Source organism: Spermophilus citellus (assembly GCF_964194105.1).
Source record: "Spermophilus citellus genome assembly, chromosome: 4".
In the NCBI taxonomy this organism is placed as follows: Eukaryota; Metazoa; Chordata; class Mammalia; order Rodentia; family Sciuridae; genus Spermophilus; species Spermophilus citellus.
Genome location: NC_138185.1, coordinates 11,787,039 through 11,802,035, shown reverse-complemented (window position 1 = coordinate 11,802,035; position 14,997 = coordinate 11,787,039).

The window sequence follows — 14,997 nt, the reverse complement described above, 5'->3', positions numbered from 1 at the left end:
CACAGTATGACCTACTGGCTCTTTCTTGGAATCGGACCTACTTTAAATTTATTCTTTCCAAAAGAGGTTATAGAATGTTTGTCCCAGAAGAATTTTTAAGAAAATGGATTTGGACCTTTGGCAGTTTTATTTGACTTTGGGGCTTAGACAATGTGACCTCTGCACATAGCAGATGGTCACGACAAATTTCCAGTGGAATAGAAGGATGTCTCATCAGTCTTGTATATCAAGAGGTGTTTATGGGCCTTTCTGAGGCCCCAGTTCACCTGGCATCTGTAGAGTACCTTATGCTGTCCTGTAATACCATCAGAGCAAATATCTTAAAATTCCTTTTCCAGGCTTGTATTGGTTAATTTCTGAGTATTGGGGATGAGTGAGAATTCTGCTCCTAATCCAAATAATATTTCACTCTTTAGTTTGAATTATGGGTTTTGCAGACAAGGAAAGGATTGGAACATGAAAACATGATTTGGAAAAGAAAAAGGTCACATCTAGTCTCACCGCGTTCCCATAGTAAACAGGAAAACAAGCTAGTCAGAAAATGCCTAATAAATGTTAAAGATATTTTCCCTTTGTGACCAACGGTTCTTTATTGATCTCTTTTATTTTTTGCAAAGCTGGCAGAAAATAAAAATGTGTGTGTGTGTTTGAGAGGGGGAGAGAGAGAGAGAGAGAGAGAGAGAGAGAGAGAGAGAGAGAGAGCTTGCTGATTTTTACTTTATAGGCCAGTATTTGCAGGTGTATCTTCATGACCTTGAACAATAGGTTAATAGGTTGCAGGACCTTAAAAAATCATTTCCCTGTGTCTACTCAGCATTGTTGGGAGTCCATTTGTTTCTCAGAGAGGCCTGAGGGCTTCTTGCTACCAAAATGTCTAAATCTTGCCAACCTGTGAGTTCCAACTTAAATCCTCATGCAAAATAATTGCTGAGTAAAAGTGGCATTTGCACCAGCCCCTCCCTGTTTGCAAGCAAAACACAACCCATAGAATTACGAATGAAGCATTGATTAAGAAGTGACAGCAGAGATTTTCAATAATGAAGGGAAGAGCAGCGGTTGTTTGGAGAGCTGCCAGGCTCTGGCAATTAATTTAGCTCCAGAGGCAGCAGGATGCTGTATTGTGGCTTGCACACTGAGTGGACACTTTTCTTCTCAAATTGGCCAGGACTTGTTTTATTTTTGAATTCAGGGGTGCTTCTCCACTGGTTAAACCCAGACTTTCTAAAACAACTGGTGTTTTCTATGGAAAGAATCCAGGCCAGATCATACGTGGTTCTTCACATGCATGAAGTGACATGGGAAAGAGGTAATGCAGCAAAATAATTATGGCCTCCTATAGAGGCTCTCTGTGTCATCATGACCAAGACAAAAAACGTGAATATGGGTTGTTCTTCAAATCCTCACACGCTGATATGGAAAGGAAGCAGTTTCAAAATGAGTGGAAGGGCTCACAGTGTACAATAAACAGATCAGGTCAGGGCAGGCATGGGCTGAGTGTGTGTGTATATATATGTATATGCATATATATATATTTTTTTCCAAGTTCTAGAACTATTTAGATGGTCTATTTGACCATAATCGAAAACAGAATTTAGAGCAGTGTTAAGATTTAGATAATAGGTTCCTCCCTGCTCACCAAAGCTCATGTGTGAGACAATGCAATGATTTTCAGAGGGAAATGATTAGATTTTGAGCTGTAACATCATCAGTGGATTAATCCCCTGATATGGATTAATTGGGTGGTAACTGTAGGCAGTTGGGGAGTGACTGGAGGATATAGGTCACTGGGGCCATGACTTTGGAGTTTATATTTTGTCTCTGGTGAGCAGAGAGAGCTCTGCTTCCTTGCTGCCTTGGCCTGGGCTGCTTTCCTCCTCCACACACTTCCACCATGATATTCTACATCATTTTGAGCCCAGAGCTATTAAATAGACCATCTATAGATGAAGACCTCTGAAATCATGAGCAGATAAACTTTTCTTTTTCTAAAATTTCTCTTGCTAGATATTTTGGTCACAGTGGTGAAAAACCTCATAAAACAGAAATTGGTACCAGGGGTGGGGTTGTTGCTGTGACTAACCTGACTATATGGTTCAGAAGCATTTGAAATTCATTTGTAGGGGGAAGAATTTTGAAAAGTTTACATGTGCAAGCTAGAAAATCTTTAGAACATTGTCAGTGGAGCTTAATGAGTGATTCTGGTGGGAGCTTAACAGACTAGAATGTAAATAACACCGTGGACAGTAAAGACTGGGCTCATGAGGTTTTAGAGGAAACAGAGGACTCTTGGAAATTGGACTATAAACCACTCAGATTATGTTCTGGCAAAGATGTTGTCTGCATTTTGTCCATGTCTTGAGACTTTATGTGAGTCTGAATTTAAATGTGATGGACTAATTAATCTGATGGAGGAAATTTCAAGGCAGCACAGCTTTCAGGCAGTGGCATGGGTATTGCTGATGGCTTTTAGCCAAGTTTACTTTGATATTCAGAAGCAGAAAGCAAAGTGAAAGTGTGAGTAAAATCGGCTAAAGAAGGTGTGAGTGTTAAAGAGATTACAGCCACTAAAAATGGACTAAATTCTTTACCCAGAAATAATAGGAAAGATGGCATGAGGGCATCTCAGTAATTGGCAAGACCACATCCATGTCTGGCTCAAGGATATAAAAGTAAAAATTCTATTGTGAGGAGTCCATGGGGCTGCTTGTACAGGGCAGACTCAGAAGTTGTTTCGCTGTGCTTAGCTGCTCAGGTACTCAGAGGCTGCTGAAGCTATGCCCGCAGTAGGATTGGCTGCTGCTCAAGATGGTGGCAGACCTTGATGTCAGCCACATGATGCGGGTTCTGCAGGAATGCAGGACATTAGAGTTGAGTGTTGGGAGGTGGTGGGCATAGAGGCTTATACTGTGATTTCAAATGACGGCTTGGAAGGCTAGAAAAGTGTGTCAGGGTCAGAGTCCTTGCAGGCTGCCCTTGAAAGGGTGAGACATTAATATGTGAGAAGGAAGCTGAAACTGCAGTGGCGACCCATAAATCAAAGATGCCAGTAATGTGAAACATTTGCCCAGAAAAGCTGCAGGAATCAAGTAGAAACAAACCAAGAGAGAGGCCATGTGAGCTACAACCAGCATGGTCACAGGGGCAGAGCTCCAAAGCTCTTTGAAGAGAACGTCATGATGCCATGTGCCCAGCTACTGGACGTGGAGCTACAAGACTTGCTTGCCCAGCTGGATTTCAGTCTTGCTTTGGTCCTTTTTCTTCTTTCTATGCCCTTATTTCTTCCTTGTGAAATAAAAATGTTTACTCTGTTCATCACACATTGGATACATGTAACTTGCTTTTGATTTCTACAGGGTCTCACACTGAAAAGTTGTCTTCAGACTCAGAAGAGATTTTGGACTTGGACTTTTTAGGCAATGCTAAAACTGTTAAGACTATGAGGACTTTCGGAAATGGATTAGATGTATGCTGCATTGTGAGATGGGTAGAGCTTTGGGGGCCCAGGAGTGGAATGTTATGGTTTAGATGTGCAGTGTCACCTAAAATCTCATGTGTGAGACAATGCAAGAATTTTCAGAGGTGAAATGATCAGATTTTTGAGGGTAACCTAATTAAATGGATTAATCCACTGATACGGATTAGCTGGTTGGTAACTGTAGGCAGGTAGGAGTGGCTGAAGGAGATATAGGTCACTGAGGGTGTGACTTTGGGGTTTATATTTTGTTCCTCGTGAGCAGAGAGAGCTCTGATTCCTTGTTACTATATCCTGAGCAGCTCTCCTCTGCCACAAACTTCTGCCATGATGTTCTGTCTCAACTTGCCCTAAGCTATAGAGTCAACCACCAATGGACTGAGACCTCTGAAATCATGAGCCAAATAAACTTTTAATCTTCTAAAATTGTTTTTGCCAGGTATTTTGGTCATAGTGGTGAAAAGGGTGTTTGTGTTAAAACCATTGAGTGAGTTTATTGGAGGACAGAGTATTTATACACTATCAATGTCATCTCCCCACAGATTACTTTTAATAAACACAAAAATGAAAACTTTAAAGCAGAGAAATCTCCACTGAGAAAATCACCTCCCCCATTTGATCCAAGTCTGCATTCCCAAAGGCACAAGTTAATGTCCTGTGTTTGCTGGGCATTGAGAAAGACACCTGTCACTTGTACAGCATCCACATGTAATTTGAACCCAATCCTAAGGAAGCATCTAGAGAGATCTAAGTGGAGGAGCAGTCCACCAAACACCTCTCCTGTGCCTTTTAAAAAATGTCAATGTCACCAAATCCTGTCCATATTGAGGGCACCAAAGGGACAAGACAATCAAATGCAGTGCAGGACCCTGGATTGGATCTTGGTCAGAAAAAAAGAAAAAGGGAAAAATGGTGTAAGTATGTTATTGAGACATTTGGTGAAATTTGAAAGTGGCGTGTGTATTATGATATCATGTTGCTACCAATTTCCTAAACACCCTTGTTCTCAGAAGATACATCTGATGCATTTGGGATGAAAGATAAAAACATTCAGCACATGTATGTGCTAAGTGTTACACACATGTGCACACACAGAGGAAGCCAAGGGGTCAGAAGAGGAGCTAGGTGATCAGTCTGATGAATTTACCTTAATAAAGGCGGTACCATTTGTGCAACTTTTCAATGGGTTCAATTGTGTGACAATAAAGTCACAAAGGCAGAAGAGGGGGCAGGGAGCCTAGGAGGAGGGGACATAATGGGGAGGGGCTCATAGGCTTTCTAGGACTATCTGTTACCCATGACTGGGATGCAAGGTCTCCACACTTGCCCACAGACTCCTTGCCCAGCATGGGCAATCCTTCAACCATTTGTTAGTGCACACCACCTGTACTGACATTCTGAACAGTGGGTGGAAGGAAGGGTATACCACCCCTGCTCTTGGGACGGAGGGGGACTGTGCGTAGAGGGTCAGAGCAAGCTGTTTCTCTATTTGTCAGTTCCTCACTCATTTCAGACTCCTTTCCCCAAGGCCATGCAGACCCTCCTAAGGAATTTGGATTGCTCAGGAGGTATCCCAGTGGCTGCCCTTCCCTTAAGACATATATGTGTTAAATGTTTCTGGAGCCCAACTTAATAACTAATTAACTAGTTAATCAACCAATAAACCAAGCCAGAGTCTTCTCCTTATCTGACAACTGTAGCCCCTCCTTGTTCTCCTAAACTATTCTTTGATTTGTAAGAGAAATATTCTCCACATTTCATACCCCTGAGAAAGAAAGGGGAAAAAAGAAAAAAGAAAAGAAAAAAAGGACTCAGGAGAAAGAAAAGAAGCACAAAATTCCTATCTTTAAAAATCTTCAAAGAACCAGGCGCGGTGGTAACACCTGTAATCCTAGCTGCTTGGGAGACAATCAGGAAGATAGCAAGTTCAAAGCTTGCTTTAGCAACTTAGTGAGTCCCTGTCTCAAAATAAAAAAAAGAAAAACAGCTGAGGATGTGGTTCAGTGGTTAAATATCCCTGGGTTTAATCCCTGGTACCAAAAAAAAAAAAAATTCTTAAAAGGAGATTACCTTTGTAGATGTAGGGTAGCCCTGAAGGAGAGTTGGGATGGTGGTGGAAGAGGATGTAGGTGGTAACAGAGAGAGTTCTTTCAGCATTTCTCAGCCCTAGGAATTTTGAGTCTATGAAGTGCAGAAATGTACTTGGTTGAGTTTGTATTAAATGCAGATTCTGTTTAGGCCTTAGAGTTCTCATCTGTGTTCATGTTGCTTTGAAGAATTGTTTCCCTAAGACTGTTTCATAGATATGTTCGTAGGACCACTGAGCCCAGAACACCCACCCAGGGAGCTTTCCCCCAAGCCCTGTAATTATAAGTGTGTCTCCTGGTCACTAGACTGTGTGCTGCACTCAAGTTCTAGTAGCTGCAATTTGTTATCGATGAGGAAAAGGTGGGGTTTGGAGCTGGCTTTGGTGGGAGGTGAGTTGATTTTTTAAGAGTGGGCCACAGGACCAAAACTTTGAATTGTGCTTCCTAAAGTGTGGTCTTGAGACTGTGGCAGATCCCAAAGTCCTGCCTACCCATGAGACAAGGACAGATACTAACTGTTTAGAAACTTCTAGAACAATGTCATAGAATAATTTTATCTATTATATCTAATAATTAAACGGGGGTCTATGTGTTTTTAAAATTTTTCTTTAGCAGTATTTTATTTTTACTGTGTTTGAAAGTATTGGTTGGTGATGACTTGGGGCTGGGCGGAACCTGTCTCTTCACTTTACGCAGTTCTGGTAGCACTGTTTCTTAAATGCTCTGAAACTCTTATGTCCATCGATCAACTCTGCTTCCTTCTGGAAATACCCATTTTATTCTCCTCTCCCTGCAGACTTCTCATCTTGGCTTTCCAATTTCCAAAGCAGAGGGGGTTTCAGGCTGACCCCAAGACGGAATCACAGCCTCTTGCTATCTGTGTGACATTGGAAAAGACAGATTACATCTCTGATGTTTCCCATTTTCTCTATAACTCAGAGATGATGCATGCGGTTACTTCAGAGAGTTGTTTAAAAGCTTAAATAGATTATGTTTATTCAATTCTTAGCACACAATGTGTGCTCAAATACTTATTAGCTGATTTTTTTTTCCCTTTCAGTTGACTTATTTTTTAAGTGGTCCATTGTTATCAGCACTTCATTCTGGTAATACTGTGTACAGTCTCACAGGTTGTACTGGCCATCTGCAAGAGACAATGTCTATATAGATGATGACATAAATAGTCAAGGTGGATGTGACACACGGGACTCAGATCCTCATTTTATGCTAATCTATTTATAATAACAACCTTTAAATTAAAGGCAAGAGGTAATGGGATCAGAAACAAATGCCTTAATGACTTTTTCTCATTTTCTTTATTAGTATTAACAGATGAAATAGTGAACACAGAAATTAATTTTAAACACATTTATATTATTTCCTGTATTGGGTGCTATCGTCATCATTATGTAATTAAGAAGAATGTTTATCCAATTGAGGTGCCTTCGTAGATTCCAGAATCTAGTTTTCAGGCATGTTGCAAGCAGAAGCACTTATTGAATGATTGCAGGGGTCAGATGCTGGGGAAGGAGGAACTGCTTCCTCCATCCAAGATTTCCTCTCATTGCTCTTTCGGATTTCTAGGTAATCTATTAGAACTACTGAAGAGGAAAACTCACCCAGACAAAGCTAGATGGGAACGGGGTAAAATGATAGTGTGTCAAAGAAAGCAAATGTCTGCTTATTTATCAGATGGCAGGGAGGGCCTTTTACTTCCCGTGCACGGCCTCGGGTAGATCCCAGTGCGTCTGCAAACGAAATGGGTTAAGTAACAAAATGACAGTTTTATCAAGTTAAGCTTGAGTCACATCCATTCTGTATCTTCTGGACATGTACTAGATGTTTTGCAACCAAATCATTGTTTTAGTCCCACTTCAGGGGTGATGATTAGCATATTTATTGGGTAATGATGAGCTATCAAATTATCAACCGCTGGTCAGAAGCGTGTTGCTTGCCGGGTCCATGGTGAATAGCCCACAGCCAAACAGATGGCTCTCAGCTCTGCAATGCCAAAAGGCTTGTTGGAAGGCTCTGTCTTTACCCCTGACCCAGAGCAGCTGGAAATGAGGATTTAGGGAGGAAAAACAACCTCAGAATGGAAAAATCAATTTGCATAAACAAGATGGACTTCCTGTTTGGGAGGACTGGTGGAAAGAATTACTTGCTGCAAAGGCAACAGAAATAAACATGCTCTTAATTCTGAGGTGCAGGGTGCTGCAGGATTTGGCAAGACAACATAGAGTAAGGAAATACAAGGCATCTGGGGTCGGACAGTCTTGGGTTGCAATCTCACAACAAAACAACCAAAGTGGGTAAGCACAAGGCACACTCCCTGCTGAGATTGCCTGGGTGGTGACTGGGGTCTGGGTGGGGCTGGGCAGGGCGGGCTGATCTCCACTAGGGCCCTGGCTTCTGAGCTCAGTGGGCACATTAGGGGACATGTCCTGGTCTGGGCTGACTTCCTGCTGCAGCGTGCTCTGTTCTCCAGGAGGCTGGTCTGGAGGCTTGCTGCCGTGGTGATCTCAGGGGTTCTAGACCCCTGAAGCAGGAAAGTCCCCTGGAGGCTGAGCTGGGACATTGTCAAGCTGTGTTTAATCAGCCAAGGTAAGCCCAAGGAACTGTGGACTAGAGGAGCTGCAAAGTTGCAGAGCAAAGAGCCTGGCTTCAGGGAGAACTGGGGCTGTTTTTGCAATCATCTACCATATTCATTCATTAACAAGGGTGCTGCTTAACTCTTCTCCAGCTCCTGAGCAGGAGAAGTAGTGATAACCCTCATCATCCTCAAAGGGCTCCTGTTGATTAAGTGACACAATGGCTGCAAGCGCTTAGTTCATCCTCTGGACACCCGCTTAGTTCATCCTCTGGACACCCTCCGTGAGGGCTGCTATTTCCCGGTTGTGTGGAGCTCTCACGATTTCCAGACTCCCACGTTACTCAGCAAGGGGACAGGGGACGGCTGCTTCTCCTGGGCTGCGCTTTAGCTTGCACAGGCTGAAGCTACACACCGCTTCTCTTGGCTCCAGGGTTAGCTAGACTCACTTGAACTCCACTTCTCTCCTGCTCCTTGAGTTTGGCCACATTGATGTTCTTTGTATTTCTCAGAATGGTGCTGATTAACAGTAGGTGCTCAGTGAATCCTAGTTGGCTGAGTGTCGCTGTTGGAAGGAACATGGCCCTTTCATTTGTGGTGACCCCTGGCATCTATTTTGTGGTGGCTGCTGCTCTCACATCTCACTACTGTGCAGCTATAAGCCACGCTCATTGCTCAATGTTTAGTTGCTGAATTACATGTGTTTGCTCTATGAAATATGGTTCCTCCTGCCCGGCACCCCCTCCACCACTCTCTCCAGGACTTATTTCCAACCTTTACACCCAGTTTTCCCTTTAGGGACAGTGTGGACATTTGGAGTTTCTTCAGATTAGTGAGGATACTTCAGCTTCTGCCAGAACTTTCATGTTTAAACTAAGAGCAGCTTCCAGAACAGAGGCTTCTCTGTCTACACACGTACTCTATAATCATGTGCACAAGTAGTCTCATTCTATTATTTAGATATCATTATAATATATAAATATTACATTGTCTGCTTATCTCTCTCTATTGATAATTTGTCCATGTGTTTGTCTTTAAACCCCAAATTAATTTTTGTTTTAAAAAAATCGTGTCATTTCTTTATTTCCAATCAACCCACTATGTGAGTATTGGGTTTTATATTTGGAGCTTCTTTTTAAGAAGACTCTCTGAAATACTGTTTAAAAGACCTCAGCCTTGCAATTTTGAGGGGTGTAAACTAAAAAAGAAGAAAATAACAAGCTAAGGGGAATGGGGATGTTTTTCCTGGTTTAGCAAAGGCTCTGGGGTGGTCCACTGACCGTGCTATCCTGTCTGGAGTGTAGCGTGCAGAGAAGGGGGTGCTGGTGCTCTGTTCTCTCTGGGATCACAAAGGAGTGGGGAAGCTGCTTGGAACCCAAGCAGAGAAGCATCTCCCCCTCCTTCATAGTTACCTGAAAGTTAGGTTGCTTTCTGGAGGCAAGGGGATGCTCACCAATAGAGACATTTGTGCAAAGACTGGAAAACAACACATGGCTTTGAGTTAGAGTAGATGGCCCCTCGGATCTGGGGATCCTAGGAGGCATCAGGAACTGCCCGTGCATCTGCTTGTCATAAACAAGAGTTCATGTTGATGAACCTTTGATGTTTTCCCAGCTTTATTTCAAATGCTTGATAATATTCACTTCATCCATTTAGACAATTTCCCAACAATGCTTTATAATTTATGTAAAATATTAGAATTAAAAGCTGCACCGTGGGTCATCATGCTTAGTTTGAATATTTTCAAAACAACTCCCCCAACTTTCCTGTTATCATGAAGTACAGACTGTTAGCTTCCAGTGCCAGACAAGAGCAACACTTAGGGCTTGTTAACCTGATGCATATTTATTTATTTATTGCTGCAATGCATTTTTTTTGGTCCACAGAGGCCTTTAGGCAGAGAACTTTTATTATATGAACCATTTACCAAGAAGTGAGTTTGATCATGAACTCAATACTGTTGGCCCAGCAGGTAAAATATGAGGTGAAGTTAACTAGATCATGTGGGACTTTACCAAATTCACGCACTGTGCACCCACCTTCAAATATATCTAACGATACAATGGCAGGTCACAGTTCTATAAATACCTGCAGATCAATGGGCAGAAATATCGCATTTCAAGGCAAAAGCTTATCTTTTTAAAAAGTCCTCTATCTGTGTGTCTGATTTTAGTAGCTGGATTTTGCATTTGCTCGTACAATTTTTTAGAGCTGGAGTCTTTGAGGACATCTTGGCTATTTTGGTATTTTTAATGAAAAGTATTGTTCTCATGGCCACTGGTTATGACTTCCAAAAGAAAGCAGGTACCCTGTAATTTAAAGGAAACAAACAAAAAAGTTAATACAATAAAGTGCTGGAGGAAAATGTTTCCGGCCTATAATTGCTGTCCCTTGACAGGCTTGGTGGCTGTTTTCTGAAGTGGTACCGAGGGGCAGAGCTGGGCCTGCTGGTATCACTCAGATCTGCAGCCTAAGAGCAGAGAAGGAGGGTGAGTGATGGGCAGGCAATGATGGGCCCGGGGCGCGCAGTGCTGGGTACATTTTCCTTTTAATTAGAAGATGCTAAGGCACATGCTTCTCTCTTGCAATCCTGGTAGAGGGAAGAAATAAAGCTAAAAGAGAATCTTCAACTTACTATATCTTCTAAAATGCCCTAATCCCTAATATTCATAAATTGTACACTAACTAGAAGCCATAATGACTTGATCAGATCTGGATTTGCTCAGGAAGGAGCAGGATATATTTTGAACTCAGACTTTTGGAACCTGGGTATGACTGCCCCAGGGTGAGGAGTTTATTTGCTTACTCATTTTTTTTTTACTTTTTCCTTATTATTATTATAATTATTATTAATTTTACTTGGGGAGGTAATTTTAAAATTACACAAAAGTTAAGAAAGAAATAGAACATCTTATCATTCAGAATTGACGGTTGCTATGAATTTATTACATATTCTCTCTCCTTTTTCTAGAAATAAAGTATTTCAGGTAAACTTGAAGTTTCTTTTGACACCAAACTCAATCATCTCTTTTCTTCATTCTTTAAAATTGTTTTCTCATATACATGTGTGTTTTATTTGTATGTATATGTATATGTATAGGTAAAGTTATGTATTTTAATGCTCATAAGTGGCTCAATACTATAAAATTTTCTTTTCTTTATTTATTAATATTGAGGATATAGATTTAAAATATTTATTTATCTCCTTCCTTCCTTCCTTCCTTCCTTCCTTCCTTCCTTCCTTCCTTCCTTCCTTCCTTCCTTCCTTTCTTTCTTTCTTTCTTTCTTTCTTTCTTTCTTTCTTTCTTTCTTTCTTTCTTTCTTCACTAATGTAGATTGAACCCAGAAGAACTCTACCACTGAACTACAAACCCAGCTCCTTTTATTTTGAGACAGGGTCTTGCTTAGTTACCCAGGCTGGCCTTGAACTTTTTTGAGTCTTCCTGCCTCAACTTCCTGAGGAGCTGAGATTGCAGGTGCCTGCCACTGTGTCTGGCTTCCTAATCTATTTATTTAATTGTTTCACAATATCCCATTATGTGAATCTAAAATATTTTACTTAGCTATTTCTTTATGAAGGACTTGTTGTTTTCAATTTTTCACTATTATTAAAAAAATTCTAATAATTTCTCTTGTATAAGGTAGGTATAAGTATTTTTTCCCATCCATAAAAGATATTTTGAGATAGATTTGTGGTTTTTGAACATATGTGCATTTAAATGTCTTCCATAGGTCTTCAACAATTGATAATCACAGAATTAGTTTATTAGAGTCTCTCTCTCCACATAGTTAACAAACATTATGTCTGGTGTTCCATTCTCTCACCATTAACAGGAAGTAGATGAGTTTAGAAAATTTTGTGTTGTCCAGAGGTTGTACTTTAGGAAGCAGGCCTGCCTCATGGAGAATGGACAGCCTGCCCTCCCCCTCCCCCTCCGTATTCCCTTTCTTCCTTCCCACCCACGCTCAGGGCCTCGGTTACCCACAACATCCTGGAAACCACCAGAACCTGAGGAGAGAGTATTTCAGAGAGAGGCGCTTATTGCTGGACTGTGAGCAAGAGGCCTGCCATCTCCCCAGCTGACCAGTGCTGTGACTGTCACATAGAGGCTGGTCATTAAGATAGTCTAAGTAGTGAATCCCAGGTGGCTGAGTGTGGCTAGAACTAGAAGACAAGTTGTAAGGTTCTACAACTTTCTCAGCTTTCAAGAAACAACCATTAAAATGGTTATTAGGTCAAAACATATAAGTTACAAAGGGTTGCTTGGAACTTACCTCTTTCATTCTGGTCCTCTATTTTCCAGATATTGTTTTTTCTTCTCCTCTTTTTTCTCCTTCTCCTTCCTCCCTTTCTTCTTCCCCTCTACTTTCTCCCCTGCCCCCACTCCTCCTCCTCCTCCTCCTCCTCCTCCTCCTTCTTCTTCTTCTTCTCCTTCTCCTCCTCCTCCTCCTCCTCCTCCTCCTCCTCCTCCTCCTCCACCTCCTCCTCTTCCCTTTTCATTTTCACGGTGAACTCAGAGCCCTGTGTATGTAGGCAAGTGCTTTACCTAAGCAGTTAGCTCTTCCCCAGTCTTTTAGTTATTTTTCCCCCCATACTTATCTTTAACCAAACTTTCGAAAATGTCCCAAGTTTTTGTTCTCTGGGTAAAATTTATCATGTTTAGTCATTTTGGTTATTCATTTAAATGATGAGAATCTAACTTTTCCATCTTGAGATGTCTTGGGAATGACCAGAATGTAAATCAGAGCATATCTGAACCTTGGTGACACCCACAGTCCAACCCCTTCTGTCCTGCAGCTCTGCTGTGGCTGAGTTTGGATCAGCATCCTTCTACAGAACATTTGAAACTCTGAACGTGCATCTGACCAGAGCCTGGATGGTGGTTCATTCCTTCTTTCAGTTGAGTAAAACACTCAAGGGACAATGACAAAGTGTAGTGGAATTGACATAGGAGAACATTGTTTTTAAACTCTACAAATGAGAATTTTTTAAAAAGTCATTGTTTTCAATTATTTCCCTGTTGAACCACTTTTCCTATTAAACTGGGAAGGGAAAGGTGTGGTTGGAGACAATGTGGAAGTTGACAGGGGCTGAATGCTACGTTACCAGCGCTGTATGGATGCTTCCGGGGCGGGGGGGGGGGGTGGCTAAAGGAAAGCGTTTTCCATGGAAAATGGTGGAGGGGAGGATGAAGCTCCCCTCCTGGTTTAGGTTGTAGCAGAGAGTTATATTTGTGTGTGTGTTCGTTTTGATTTTCTAATTGTAATTAGTTGGTTTATTTTTTATTTCATTTGTTGCCTAACCTCCATCCACTCTTCTAGCTATTGATCAAACTGTTTTTCTTTTGGGGGGAGAAACAGTGTTTTAAGTTCATCCAGTTTGATTGGAACTGGTCCCACTGCCAGCTCTAGGGATGATGGTGTGACCTGGGCTCAGCCATTCTTTATGTGATCCAATCTGAGAGATGGGTTCAGGTTTGGGCATCTGAAATCCGGCATGTCTTCAAAAAGGTTAGGAGAGGAACTTTATTTGCTGTGGGTCTTGAAGTTAGGAGTCCATCCATCTGGGTCTGCCACCAGATGGAGCCTGACATTGAAGATATTGGAGAAGAGGTGACAGAGTCTAGGTCCCAGTGTCATTATTTGAGCCCTGTCAAGTATGGGTGGGGCAGTTCTAATCCAGAACTTTTCAGTTATGTGAATTAGGATACCCCCTTTTAGCCTAAACTAATTTGCATTTGTTCTTTGCTGCTTATAGAGCTTAACCCAATCTGTGTCTTTACTAGAGAATCACTAAATCAGCCATACGTTCTAACTACGTTCTCTTGAGCCTAAATAAACTATAGAGTCCAGAAAAATCTAGAACCTAGAGTCTATATAAAGATCGCAGATGAGTAGAGAGTTAGAAATTTGTCTACAGATCCAATTGGAGCCCACAACAATATTATAGTTGAAAATTGAGTGCTTACCAGAGCACTGAGGTGAAAGTCTCCCCTGTCGTGGTCCACTGTATACATGGCTGCCTTCCACCTGGCTGCTGGAGCGTCCTGTCCTGTTGGGCTGGGTATACCCATTATGAGGGACAGGCTCTGAACAGGCCTCAACACCTGCCCCTGTTACAAAAAGTTCCTGAGAATTTAAACACATGGTAAACAAGAGCCCTATTAATCAATAAGACCCCTGGTGATGGAATGGTTGTAAACATGGAAGCTATTTAGGGAAAGATATACTGTTAGTAGAATGAGTTTGAAAAGCATTAAACACTGGATCATTTTCTTTACAAAAACATCCTGTCTCTGTCTCTTGTCTCCTTGGAACATTAGGCACAAACGAGACCAAGCGAAATATTAAGTCTTTCAATGATTTATAGTTAATAGTAAATTCAGAGAAAAACACACCAATCTGAGGCATTATTGTCATTAAGGGACAGTCAGTGCTTTTATCCTTGCAGGCAGCATGTTAACTCATATTCTCTCTTTTGCATATTCATAGTCATGGTCATTTTAGAGGCAATATACATAACTGGATTATTTTTTTTATTCTTCACTGTGGTGTCTTTCGGTTTGGAAAAATTCCATAATTTAATATTTTCCCCAGCAGACAAGTTTTAAGACTTTATTTTACTTTCAGAGAAAAGAGATGAAATGATGCTCATGCAAATGAGAAACAAGCCCAGGATGGTGTGTTATCGAGATCTAGCCCAGAGGACTTCTCTTTTACAATTTCCCCCTGTGCCATTTAACACGTGCATTTGTATTCTGCAGCTATTTTGTCATGGGTTTCTTTGTTCATTCCTTCTCTCATCTGATTGGAAACCGTTTCTTATCTTTTCCTGCCCTGTTCCAGCA